This window comes from Podarcis bocagei (assembly GCF_964188305.1).
Source record: "Podarcis bocagei genome assembly, chromosome: 6".
Classification (NCBI taxonomy): Eukaryota; Metazoa; Chordata; class Lepidosauria; order Squamata; family Lacertidae; genus Podarcis; species Podarcis bocagei.
The window spans coordinates 41,725,191-41,740,040 of record NC_138130.1 but is presented as its reverse complement, the minus strand read 5'-3'; positions in this window follow the sequence as shown (position 1 = coordinate 41,740,040).

The following is a 14,850-nucleotide window of genomic DNA, read 5'->3' as shown; positions in this document are numbered from 1 at the left end:
GGAAAGTGCTCCACACTTACTTTTTGAAAACCATAAATGCACCATAGTGACCTAAATGTCCCATTTCCACATTGCCTGAGGAGAGTATTACATAATAAAAACCTAAATAGAAATTTTGGTAATCATTTTGCGCTATTGTATCAGATTCTGTTTGGAGGAAACTCTAGCATAATTTCTCAGAAAACAATCCCTGAATATCCCTGAATTCAGTGGATCTTATTGCTCATAAGTAAGTGTGCACAGGACTGCAATCTGAGGTGAGGATGGGGACATAAGAGCAATCGTGCTGGAACAAGCCAAATGTCTATCTGGTCTAGTATTCTACAGTGGACAAACAAATGATTCTGGAAAGCAGGGGTTGCAGTTAATAGTTCTTTCCTGATGCAGCTCCCCAGCAGCTAGTGCACAGAAAAAAAATACTGCTGCATAGGTGTGTGTAGCACATTTCATTAGGGTATGATCCCAGGGTTTTTTTGTTTTTGATGAATGTTTATTGAATGCGTACTCATACACATTCACAAAAGACATTATTTTTTATTAATCAAACTACAGGAACTAAAACTTCACTAAACTTATTTTTAAATTAACAACTAAACTTTAAAAATACAAACTTGAAATACTTAAAATTATTTTTAAAAAATTATCATTATTATTCTGCTGCTGTAACTAGGCATTTTGTTGTTTAGTCATTTAGTCGTGTCCGACTCTTCGTGACCCCATGGACCAGAGCACGCCAGGCACTCCTGTCTTCCACTGCCTCCCGCAGTTTGGTCAAACTCATGCTGGTAGCTTCAAGAACACTGTCCAACCATCTCATCCTCTGTTGTCTCCTTCTCCTTGTGCCCTTAATCTTTCCCAACATCAGGGTCTTTTCCAGGGAGTCTTCTCTTCTCATGTGGTGGCCAAAGTATATTAATAATAATAACAATACTAAATTTTTATTTATACTCTGCCCTCCCCGGCCAGAGCCAGGCTCAGGGCGGCTAACACCAATAAAATTACAATAAAGCATAATAGGGGAAAACAAAAAAACAAAAAACAAACAAAAAAACCCCAGTTTATTAAAATACGGGTTAAAATACAATTTAAAATGCAGCCTCATTTTAGTAGTAGCCCAAAAATCAAAACCATAAGGGGTGGGAAACATAATGGTCAGACTGAGTCCAAATCAAAGGTCAGGCGGAACAGGATCTGTCCTTCCAGTGAGCACTCAGAGCTGATTTCCTTCAGAATGGATAGGTTTGATCTTCTTGCAGTCCATGGGACTCTCAAGAGTCTCCTCCAGCACCATAATTCAAAAGCAACAATTCTTTGGGGATCAGCCTTCTTTATGGTCCAGCTCTCACTTCCATATATCACTACTGGGAAAACTATAGCTTTAACTATATATAAAGATAATTTTCATTATCTTTAACCAGATAATGAGCTAACCCAAATTGACCAAAACTGATTAAGGTTTACGTTACGATACAATGCAATAATCTTTATTGTCATTGCCCCATAGAGAACAATGAAATTGAAAAAAATCTACATCAGACATTCAAAAACCAACGAGCCTGCTATCCCAGCTATCCCAGCCTGGTTAACCCCCTAAAAACTCTGATACCCCATAATTAAATACAATATACTCCCACAGAGACTACCTTACACTGCTTTTAAAACCGAAATGGCATTTGGATAAAAACTGTCTCTTAGGCGGCTAGTCCTAGTCTTTATAACCCTGTACCTTCTTCCAGATGGTTTCTTCATCTTCCTGCCTTAGAGAATGAGATGCCATTTAGCAGGTGTGAGCGAATGATGCAAAGTGGATCACAGATAGAGACAGAGCCATGGGACAGAGACAGGTGCAGGTAGAAGAAAAAGGCTGGGATGGAAATGCAACATCTGTGCTGCTTCCAGAGACAGATGCAGGAAGGAGCTGCAGATCCATTCCAGCCATTTTATTCTGCTTATAAAAAGTACTGGGGTGGGGGGGAGAAGTCTCTCTCTCTCTCTCTCTCTCTCTCTCTCTCTCTCTATATATATATATATATATATATACGGTATATATGAGAAAATAAAACAGGACAAAGCCAACCCCTAAATCTTAATCTTAAATTTTTCTTTTGAATTGCTAATATCTGTCCTTGTGAGCTGTGAATTGTGTTATATTACTGGTGGCTTGTACAAGTCCACTGTTTTATTTGATTTGTTTTGTTGTGTTGTGCTTTATGATGGGCGTAAAGCCGAATAAACATTTACATCCAGCCAACCATTAGCAGCCATAGAATATATTCAATATTATGAAAGAAATAAGCTAGACTTAAATTCAGAAGTACAAACAAAAATGAAACTTTTAAGAAAACTCAGTAAAGTTCCAACTGCTGGTGCAGGTCACATTTCACTCCAAGGAGCTTCAGCAGCTTGGCTTCAATACCGTTCAGATAAATGCCCCCCTCCCAATTATAATTAATGCTCTAAGCACAATAGCACACGGTCAGAGCCATAGGGTGGTTCAGTTTACGATCCCTTTGGAAAGCAGTGGTTAAATTTCTTCAGGCCAGAATTTGCATTGATTTATGGCCAGTCCTCCAGATGATGCACGTCAAAGGTGGAACATGGCCAACTTTAATTATTTTTCAGGACAAATTGGAGGTGGGATCACAAAGTAAAATAAAATTGGGGCATCACCAAATCACAGAGGAGACCCGCAAGAGTAGGGGAGGGGGGAGAGAGAGAGAGAGAATATCAGACAAACTGTGGTGGGGGTGGAGGTAGAAGCTTGGAAGGCCGCAACAAAACTTTTGGCATTACAGTATTGCAGCAGGAGACCTACCATAGGAGCAGTCAATGGGTGGGATTCACCTAACATGCTCCATCGGCAGAAGCCCTGTGCAAGGAATTCCACCTGTGCAATGAGGCTTCCCCGCCTCTCTCCTGTCCCTGCACCACCTACACCTGTTGGGAGAATTCCCAGAACACCACATGGGAATGTTGGAGAGATGGAACCATTCCAATGGGCAAGCTGCAATTCTTCTGCATATGGAATGTTCAGAAACATGTGGTGCTGAATTCCACTGAATGTTTTTTATATGTTTTTAAAATGCAAAATTGGGGTGGGGACCATAAAAAAGCTCTTGGGAGGCTGGATGCAGCCTGTGGGCTGCAGACTAGCCACCTTAGCTTTAGGAGAGAGGTAAAGCAGATCCCTGGCACATATGTGCTGACTTAAAGATGAAAGTGGCCATTTAGAGCCCATTGAGTAGTACTTCCCAAGTAGGCCGCCTGTCAATGCTGCACCAAGCACACAAGGCTTTTAGTCCATTCATCACCCCATATGCCAGCAGTATCTGCACACCAGTGATGGATGGTCCCAGCATCAGTTGCGCTTCATTCAAGTGTTGGCAAGGGATGTGGGGAAAGAGCCCATAATTGATGCAGCAACTACATTGAGCAACTGTGGGGACAAAATAAAATAAAATGATCAGCTACATTTTTTAATCAGATCTCTTGAATTGACTTTTCCCCCTGAATTCTGGTAATTCTCACAATTATCCAGCAATACATGTTTCTGTGTGTGGAAAGCAATATTCCTTTTCTTCATTCTACTTCCTTCTTCACGGAGAAAAACTGACAGAGTTTAAATTTTCTCACAGTTACTTTGAGCTGAGAATAACAGCTCTTAAATTAGTTCCAAGGAGGTGGCATGATGAAAGGAGTTTGCAGCAGTCTAGCACTGACATGCAGAAATATCTGAATATGCAAATGAACTGGAATACTGTATAAAGATCATCATTTGATAGAGGATTTTGTGCATTTGGCTGATAAATCAAGGAAAGTTGCTCCTTGTATGACTTCCCTCCATCACATATGTAACCTTCAAATATACACCGAAATTGCCTTACAAGATAAAACCAGAGTTTATCCAGTCCAGTTTTTTAGTCACTACTGAGATGCCCCTTGAAAATTTACAAGGAAGGCAAGATGTGCATAGCCAAGGCTTGTTCTTTGTACCATGTATCCCCTAATTCTCTAATGATATGTTGCTTCTGAGCACCAAGATTCCATTTATGTCTCTGGACCTATGATACTGCTGCTTTCTTTTATTGCCTTTCATCACTTCATTGGTTTCCCCTCTGCTCTATTTGCTTCCCCCTGTGTCTTTCCTCTGTGGCTTCCACACATCTTTCATCCTTCTTAGGAAATAACAGCACAACTTGGGGATTGATTTTTTTCCTCTCATACTTCCCTCTCTTTTACAAGAACACAAAGCAAAACTGAAACCAACAAAAAAAGGGGGGAGAGGGAAAACATTAGCTTGTAACATTGATTGGTTGTCCTCTTTTATGATGGCACTGTCCTTTACAAATTACTTCTGTATATTATCTTTCCTCCTGCCTTCCCTCCCCTTCCCTCTTGTGATTTCTAGCTGCTTAAGATTGTGAGCCTTTGTAAGAGCTTGTCATTATTTGAGAAGTGCTTCAAGAACAACAACAATGAATGCTTTCTTTGGAGTATTAATAATTTGAAGTATTAATACTTATGAATGAAAAACCAATATGTGCTATGCCACTTTATTCAACCTCTATTAAAGAGGTTAATTGAGGCCAGGCATGTCCAGAGAATCACAGGGATGAAAAGGTCATATTGTGCAAAATGAATAACAAAACAGGATCATCCATACCAAAAGATGGTTATCCCAAATCATATTAATTTTCACTCTATTAAATGTGCAGAGATGACCCATGTCCATGTAATGTTCTGCTAGGGCTCTAATGCTCACCAGTAATTACCACAGATCCAATAACTTTGTCAAAAGGCACTGGGGGTGCAACAAGGAACTTTCAGTTCTGAGTGCCCTGCATGGTGATGTGCCCAGAACTGGTCTGCAGCCTGTATAATCCTCAGGCTCTGAACTGGCCCCACCAACTCAAAGTTAGCTACTGTGTTTTCTTGGACAGGAAGGGCTATAAACAGATTCCCGATTGATCTGGGATCTTGCCCAAGCACTAAGATCTCTCTGTGTGTGTTTTGTGCTCCCCTCTGGTCTGACCTGAACATGAGCAAGAACCCTCATAGCATGTCTGGCCACCTGAGGGCAATATAGTCTAACCGGTAAGTTCAGGGTTACAGGACCTTGGAGAGTACTAAGTGAACAACAACTTGCTTGGACAAGGTCAAAAATTGAGTGAGGTCTCTCATCAGCCCAGACTACCTCTTTCAGGTTCTACCTCTTTCCTGGAGAAAGGTGAGCTCAGAGGGCTGGTCTGATGACCTGGAGCCTAGAACTTCAGCTCCTCTCCCATTCTAGCATGTTGTTAGAACTGGTGATCCAGCAATAGAGAATGTGGAGGCCTCCGTGAAGAGGCATTTGGCTGTTCTCAGGACCCTTGTTTAGGCGTCTATTGGATTATATGCTTTGGATCACAGCCAGTGTTGGTGCCCATGTCTGATCTGAAACCTGTGGCATTCGCTGATGAACCTTCTGATCTGGCTGACCCTTCTGCATCTAGGACTGAATTTGAGCATGGGGTAGGAGTCATGACACCAACTTCTGAATCGGGATTCACCAGTGCTTCAACCTTGACACACTTGTTGCAAAATAACGTAAATAAAACTGAATATTTCTGCATACATACATGAATTTTGTCAACTTGATCAGAACCATAACAAGAAGGTGACATAGTGGTATGGATTTGGTGATGCATATATAAAGCCAGCAACCATGTATTAATTACAGTGGTACCTCAGGTTAAGTACTTAATTCGTTCCAGAGGTCCGTTCTTAACCTGAAACTGTTCTTAACCTGAAGCACCAGTTTAGCTAATGGGGCCTCCTGCTGCCACCGCGCCGCCGGAGCACGATTTCTGTTCTCATCCTGAAGCAAAGTTCTTAACCTGAAGCACTATTTCTGGGTTTGCGGAGTCTGTAATCTGAACCGTATTTAACCTGAAGCGTACGTAACCCGAGGTACCACTGTATCTGGACATTTTCTAACCATGACGAATATGAAAACTGAAGATGCAATTTGTGTGCTGCCTGTTCACACAGTTCCTGCGTGCTGCTTAGTTCACACTACTTTTCCCCTACCATTATGCATTCCAGTTAATTCTGCTGTTGCAAACAAGGATAGTGATCACCTGAAGTGTAGGGCGTTTGGATATTCTAAATCTAAACCAATCTGAATTACCTTAAAATGGATTCTAATTTTGACTTGGCTGATCTGCCCCTTCCTACAATGCTGGGGTAATATGAGAAGCCTCCAGGCATGTAGGAGAAACCCATGCAGCCTCACAAATGCTAACCGCAGAAAACTTGGTGAGTGCTGGAAGGGGGAGCATCTGCACTGGAGGTGCTTAATAGTCATCCCCCCAAGATTCTCCTGTTACCCAGTTCTGCCGACAGATGCCAACAGAATTTCCTGGGCCTGTTACAATGTATGTGGATCAGGCCACTTGCATCCTACTCCCCCAGGAATCTATTTACAAGAACTGTTACTTATGTACAGTGGTACGTCACAAGATGAATGCCTCGCAAGACGAAAAACTCGCAAGACGAAAGAGTTTTTCGTTTTTTTAGTTGCTTCGCAAGACGAATTTCCCTATGGGCTTGCTTCACAAGACGAAAACGTCTTGCAAGTTTGTTTCCTTAGCTTCACGATCTGTCCTTCCAGTGAGCACTCAGGGCTGATTTCCCTCAGAATGGAGAGGTTTGATCTTCTTGCAGTCCATGGGACTCTCAAGAGTCTCCTCCAGCACCATATTTCAAAAGCATCAGTTCTTCGGCGATCAGCCTTCTTCTTCTTCTTCTTGGCTGACATGGCAGAATCCGATCTAGCTGCAATGCCTCTGTGTGGAGCCCCCGCAGCAGACAGGAGTGCATGCGCTCCTGTGCGGCTCTTCCATTGCAGCAGCTCCTTGCCGGAGTGGAGGCGGGGGGCGGTGGTGGTGTTGAGGCGCAGAGAATTGCACCAGCTCAGCTGCTCTGCAGGTGCATCCCTCTTCATTGGCCAGCCCGGGCCTGCTGCGGCGGCGGCGGTAGTGGGAGGGTGAAGGCGCATTTGCTGCACTCTCTGCAGGTTTCCCTGCCCTCGTGAAACCACTAGCCAAGGGAGCGGCTAGAAGGCAGCCAAAGCAGCCGCGGGCCTGACGGCGCCCCCACCGTCACTCTCGGGCCGGAGAGCGCGGGAATGTCCCACTAACCGTGCTTCGCAAGATGAAAAATTCACAAGACGAAAAACCTCGCAGAATTAATTTCGTCTTGCAAGGCACCACTGTACATATATTAACTCAACTTAGTCTATCTCACAGGTTATTGCAAATATAAAAGTGGGAGGGGAGGGAAGTGTACAGAACCTTGAGCTCCTGGGTAGACAAGCAAAATAAAAATATGTTCCAAACAGTGCATAGTTAAACTATGGAATACACTCCCACCGGAGGCAGAAATGGCCACCCATTTGGATGGGAGATGAGGAATTTCTGGCCTTCCAGATATGTTTCACTCCATCTCCCATCAGCCCCAGCCAGCACTGTCAATGGCCAAGGATGCTGGGAGTTGTAGTCCAACAATATTTGGCAGGCCAGAAGTTCCCTAGCCCTGGTTTAGAATATATGCACGCAGGATTGCCTTTCAGAATATCACTATCCTTGTTTTGATTACTTCTTTAATTATTGCTTTCTGTAATAAATTTGCTGAGTTAATGCTGGTGGCATTGACGTAACAGCAGCGCTTCTCTCTTCATTGCACTGTAACATGGGATGAGGAGCCCACGCCAAAGCTCTTCCCATCGCAATGTCCCTGTGTCATCCCCATGGGACTGTTTCTGCATGATCTTCAGCCTTCTCCTATTACCCTAGAAATGTGGAGTGGGCTGGGGCTGCAGAAATTTCCATACCATTGAGGTAACATAAGAACCCTGTTGTAGCAATTTACCGGTACTACACACCTAAAAGCAAGTCTAGATGAGTTTCCTGAAAACACTTCATACTTATGCTTATATATGCAAATATTCAGCACTACTGCCTTCGAGCTGGCATTGCAACAGCACTTATTCCCCATAAGGCTGAAATCCTAAGATCACTTACTTTGCATTCAGTCCCACACTCACCTCAGTGGGACTTTTTTTTGTAGAGATGCATAGGATTACAGTTGTGCAAGTTAAAACTGTTTTACATTCCCCAGCTGTAAAAATGATTCTTGACTTTCCCCCTGAAACTGCATATATTTATTCCTGGAAGCAAGAGGTGGAATTTATCTTGCTATAGAAAAAACATAAAAGCACAATGAAATAAATTATTTAAAATGTAAGTCAGTGTCCCACACGGTGTCTTGCAGAATATCGGAAAGCAAGTTACGCAGTTTGCGTCTCTTCACCGAGGAGGATCAAATGTTTCCTTTTAATATACACAAATAGATTCACATTGTCAGGAACAGAATTCAATTTAATCCTTGGCCTTTTAAATTCAGGGAGTTTTCAGGCATTTATTTCAATAGGACATTAGACTTCAGATTAGCTGCATGTAGGCTATAATTCTGTTTGCACTTTAAGATACAATATTGCTCGCTTCATTTCAACACTTTCTCGAGGACTTACATAAAAGAACATCAAGTAACTCTAAAAATTCAGTGAGAAAACTTAAAAGAGCTAATTGAAGCAGTGTTCTGCTGGGAGCTCATTAACTAGAAAAGCTATAAACCACTGCAAAACAAATGTAACGTACAATCTGTGGAGTTTTTTCAAAAGAAGATTTGAGGTGTGGCAATCATAATAATGTTTAGAATTTGTATAGGCCAGTGATAGGAAACCTGTGGCCCTCTGGATGTAGCTGGAGTACAATTCCCACCATTGGCCATGTTGGCTGCAGCTGATGAAAGTTGCAGAGTCAAATAATATCTGGAGTGCTGCAGATTCCCCATCTCTGCTATAGTGCTGTTGTCTTTTCAAATAACCCATAATACAGTATGTTGTCTTGTAATCCTGACAACAACACTGTAAGGTAAGTGGCTGTTTATCCACATATTACAGATGAAGCTAAGAGTTGTTTGCTTAATGATCCCTAGTAAGTGCAGTGCAGACATATTATTTGAAAACGGGAAAGGTTGGTTCATATCTCTTTTCACACTAGCCCTTGGGCTCAGTCAGGATTAAGTGTTCTTTGGCAGCCTCAGACACAAAAGGAGGAGGAAGGAAAAGGAGATGAGAGGCTGAAAGGCAGGCATTCGGGGATACAGTAGAGCAGTGTTTCCCAACCTTTTTTGGGCAAAGGCACACTTGTTTGATGAAAAAAATCTCGAGGCACACCACCATTACAGCCCCGTGATGTCAGCGCGCAGCGTCACGCTGGGAGGGACGCACGAAAGTGTAAGTTTCAATTTTTTTCCCTCCCCCTTGCTGGGGAACCTCCAAGCTTTGGGGGTGGGGGGGGAGGAGGCAGCAAAACGAGGCAGGAAGGAGAGCGCGGCTTGGCTGGGTGAGCTTTGGCAGGGGCAGGGAATGAGAGCCGCGAGGCGGGCGCTGCGGACGGAGGCGCTGCCCGCCGAGCTCGCAGGCAGCCAGGCAGGCAGACGGCGAGAGCCCCGCGCTGGGCGGCCTCTCCTCGCCGCCGCCGCCCCGCCTCTCGCCGCCCGACTCGCCCGCCTCCCTCCAGGCAACATCTCGCGGCACACCAGGCAACATCTCGCGGCACACTAGTGTGCCGCGGAACAGTGGTTGGGAAACACTGCAGTAGAGAACAGAGATACTGTACTCCGGTTACGACTCTCGGTGGAGGAGGAGGAAACAATTTGGCCAGCTCTCTATCCTGCCGTTTCTGTAGAGCGCAGGAGCATCATCAGGGAGATGGAAGGACTTTGGCTGACCAGAGGGAGAAGGGAACAAAGGAGCTGGAGGCAGGACAACAGCCATATCTCTGAGAACCAGGTGCCACCTTCGTAAGAGGCATCAGATACATCTTAGGAAAGGGCTTATCAAGCTCCCTTGTATAAAATTTCAAAAGAACCAACTCACTGTTCAGCATGGGCATAAGCGACAACAAAAGACACAGAAAGTGAGTTGTTACAAATCACATAAATTAAGCTTCCCATCACACAGTTGTGGCAGAGACACATGGGCACCCCTATAAATCATATAATGTTTTAAACATGGTTTGCCAACCTTTCTGGGTTAGTGGGTACATTTTGAATTTTGAGAAAGTGCTATGGGTTCAGGCCACAAAATGGCTGCTGTGGGGGAGGGGATGTAGCATAACATAAAATGGCTGCCTGAGAGTGTGACACAATTAAAAGAGAAGGAGGAAGGGGATAAAATTGTGTGATCGTGCCCTGCTTATCAGCCTGCCCATTGATTCGGGGAAAGGTACCTACAGTCAGCCACTATCACACACACACACACAGAAGCTTGTTACATATCTCTCACGCTCAGAATTTTAATGTAGGTGTGGCTGAGCCGATGCCAACAGGAATTGAGTAGGTCCTTTGTGCAAGGACCCCCTCTCTGCACATGAACTGACCCAAGCTCTGCATTTATTATTAGAAGCCCTTCTCTCTGTGTGCCCCATCTGAGAGAAGGTGGAGGGTGTCAATACAAGAACGAGACTTCTCAGTGGTGGCTCCCCACTTACGAAACCTTGTTCCCTGGTGCCATCGTTATCTATTTTTAGGCAGCGGGCAGAAACATTTCTTTTCCACCAGGCCTGTGGGCTTTTTATATTAGCGGTCTCCTTCAGTGCCTTTTTATAAATACGAATGTGCTTTTAGCTTTTACTCTGTTTTAGTTTTACATTAGTTTTCATTTATGCACCACTTTTTTGTAACTTGCATTGAGTTACATTTCATTTTAACAAGAGTAACTAATAAGTGCAAAAAATAATATTTTTGAGGGAATATTTATGGAGACCTTTTGTAGGTGCTATAAGAGGTACTGACATGCACACTGGTCTCTGGTGGTCTTGCACTCTATCCAGGGCTCACTGGAGGGGTGAAACTTGGATTTCTCAAGAGATGAAACGGGGACGCTTACTTTCATTAGGGTGGAGTGTGCTTGCTGGAGGAAAGCCAATACATGCAAGGGATCCAGGTGTCTTTTATATTAGGTACAGCACCACATTGAGATTAATTAATATTATGCAGACTTGCATCATCCCTTGGCTGTCATGCCTGTTGCTTATCTTCATTACCCCATGATCAGAACTAGCTTACACTACTTGCCACCTCTGATTGTTCAGGAGGAATGAAATGGGGGGAAACTCCCTTTACCTTGTCCAGTATCCAGAACCCTCACTCAGTTTATACCTACAAAATAGGAATGGAGAATCTCAGGCCTGGCGGCCAAATGTGGCGCCTCAGGCCACTCCATCAGACTCTCGGGCCTTTCTCAGGCCGCACTCTCTCCCCTCAGGCCACAGCCTCACCCTGCCCCCACTTAAAACCATTTTGCCTGAGTGGAATGTGTCCTTGAACTCTAAGAATGCCTCTGTTCTGCACGGATGGAAGAGACAAAGGGGTGTGGGAGTGTGTGCAAAAACTAGCCAACTGCAGAAAGCTAAAATTCACATTTTGCCTCTGGCACCACAACACGGATATGTGCCCCCCCCCCGAAGGTTGCGCAAAAGCTGAAAATGCTCCCTCATCCTTGCTATTAAATGTGCAGGTTCTGGGCTGGGTACCTTCTAACAGCTTACAGTTTTCCTGGATGTGAACATTAAGTTTGATTGGATATGCACTGGGGAGTTGAGAAAAAAATCCACCTCTTTTCCACTCACTGTAATTTCCCCACAATTAAGTGTTCACCTTTGGTACTTTATAGCACTGCAGCAAGAAGAAAAATTGAGGACTGTGGTGGTGGGAGGTATCAGTTTCTCCTTTCCCCATCTGAAACTTCACTGCTGTCTCCTTCACCCCCGTGACCTCTGAACACCATAACAAGACTTTTGATCTGGCATGACTGGAGCCCTGGAAAGGAGCATTGCGCTATATGGAGGTTTCAGAAGGAGAGGAGGGGAAAAGTACTTCTGCCTTTTCCACTTGCTAGCAACTTCCCCTGCATCACACTATACAGCAATAGGAACTCACGATTGAGACTTGCAGGGAGTCCTGAGCCTATGGATTGATAAATCTGCCAATTTCAGTTTCCCTCAATTTCTTCATTTCTACATATTTCACATTCATCAGCATTTTGATGTGAACTTATAATATACATATTTTTCTTTGCACTTTTCCTCATAACAAATTTTTGAAAGGCAAGTTCCCCTAATATGCATTTGTGTGTGTTATTTTCACCAGTATATTTTTTAAAACAATGACATGCACACTTTCTCTTATTATATACATTGCTGCACATCTTAATTAGCTAGAGGACCACAATGCAAAATTCAGAGAAGGGCAATTTTTGAAGGATGGCTGCATTTCAGTTTGTGCATTGTTTCAGACAATGTGAATTAGGTAGGTTTGCCTGTAAATGGGAACTGAATTTAATTTCTTGTCCATCCTCACTGAGCCTGAGCCCATTGATATTTCATAGCATAGAGTAGGGAAAGTTTTAATGTCTGTCCTCATCGTGCTCCCTACCTTCTGAAACATCCCACCCTATAGTCTCAGACAGCATGACAAAGCTCATGTTCCAGACTGGCTGGAGCTCTAGAACCACTCATTCCAGAGGCTGGGGACACACTGCAACAAATTGTGGTAGGTTTCCACCTGTTTGTTTTAATACAAATGACCCCACACCTGGTTTCTGGGGAACAGTTTGCAAATTAGAAAAGGAAAGAGGGGAAAACTCATGCAAAACAACTTGAGCATCTGAATTGTCCTCCAGAAAGATAAGGGAGACAACAGAAAGAACACGAAGTTCTGGAAAGTGGTCTTGATCAATCTTCTAACAGTTTTATGGCAGCCTGAAGGATGGGATTGCAGCATGTATTCTCCTACCCTAATCTCACCTCCAAAATGTTACAAGCTTTTAAGTGTCTTTGACCACTTTGAAGCTAACAGAGTCCTTGGGACAGAGGTTTATTTGGACCAGAGGGAAACTTCCTCTGATGCTAGTTAATCATCCCCACCCAAAGACAGGTTTCACCTGGAAGACTTGCAGTCTTAAGCATATCTGCTCCAAAGTAAATCCCACGGCAGCCAATGATGAATTCCCAGCAAAATGCATGTGTACAGGATTTCTGCCTGGGTTTAAGAAAATTTAAGAAAATTGCAAACGGATCTATTAATGGGGAGAACTGATTTCAAGATTGGAAACTGACATCAACAGATTCACCTATCCCTACATTGCAGAGAGGTAAAGAATCTGCTACAATAAAAATAAATGAATCAGGTGTTAACTTGCCCACAGGTCCTGTCTAGCACAGGCACGGGGCTATTTGATAAGAGCCTCTCTCTTACTTAATGCCACCCATTCTTACTAACACCTGAAAAGTCAGCTTACTTGAAGTGCATTTAATTACATGAATAATTTCAGTCCCACCTTCCTGTCCCCAAATGGGCCCACCCATAGTAGTTAAAATATCTAAAAACAATAACTGTATTAAGTGTCCAATTATATTAATGTCCATTGGAACCACTATAAAAGCCTCTTCCACAAGAACACAAGCCGAATTAAAGTTACTCTCTCAAAGGTGTTTAAATAAAATGGCCTTAACTTGCTTCTGAAAGACCAGTAGTCTTTACTCTCTCATTAACCCGTCCCCAAAGAATGTTTAATTCCATTTTTTGGTATGCAAATATCAGTACAGTATAAACAGTGTAGTGGTTAAGAGCGGTAGTCTCGTAATCTGGGGAACCGGGTTCGCGTCTCCGCTCCTCCACATGCAGCTGCTGGGTGACCTTGGGCCAGTCACACTTCTCTGAAGTCTCTCAGCCCCACTCACCTCACAGAGTGTTTGTTGTGGGGGAGGAAGGGAAAGGAGAATGTTAGCCGCTTTGAGACTCCTGAAGGGGAGTGAAAGGCGGGATATCAAATCCAAATCCAAATCCAATATGTATATAAAAATCCAAGTAGTGGTTAACTCATCAAGTTTTTACTTTAGGTCCTGTTAAGGAGCTGCTTCTTCATAAAAATATGTTAATGCATAAAGGCCCTTTCTTCCCATTTTTGAAAATAATTAATTTTGTACAATGAAAGTGTAGATAGTATAGCTGTGGGGGGTCTATGGGGAGATTGAATGTGCCATTTTTTTAATTTCAGTGTATCATTTCGATAACAATGTATCATGAAACTCTGGCACCCACTATTTATTGGACAGCCACTACCTCTTGGGTCTAACATACCTCACCAGGTTGATTTCCGGATAAAGTGAGACCTCATTATACAGATCTCCTTGGGGAAAAGGAAGGATACAAATTCCGCCCCCCCCCAAAAAAAAATATGTCATAGGAATACTGTACCTGTTCAAAGCACCTTCTTTGCAGCGACCATCCTTAAGGCACAATTGATTTCAGGCTGAATTTACGTACTTCAAAGTGCATATGCTTAATATCACAGCAGGGAAAAAGCTGAAGAAAGAGGATAGAGCTTGATAACGAATAGTGCAGATGAGGAAAAGGGAATTATTAGGAAGCAACTAGGGATAGTAGGAACTGAAAAAAGGTGGCTTGACAGAGGATACTTCCACATGCATTCATGTGCAGTATTTTTTAGATCATATTTGATGATTACTAGAGACTCTGTGTGTAATAATCGTCAGAGTGGTAGCCGTGTTCAGTCTATTTTCTTGATTTTGCTAAAGATGTCTTGTACTTTTCTCCTGCATAATAATTTGCAGACTGGGATCCACTATATCAGAATCATAGGGTTTTATCTTCTCTCTCCACTAATACTCTTGGGCCATGGCAATTAAAAGTACCCTGTAAGATAATGCTACATAGAGC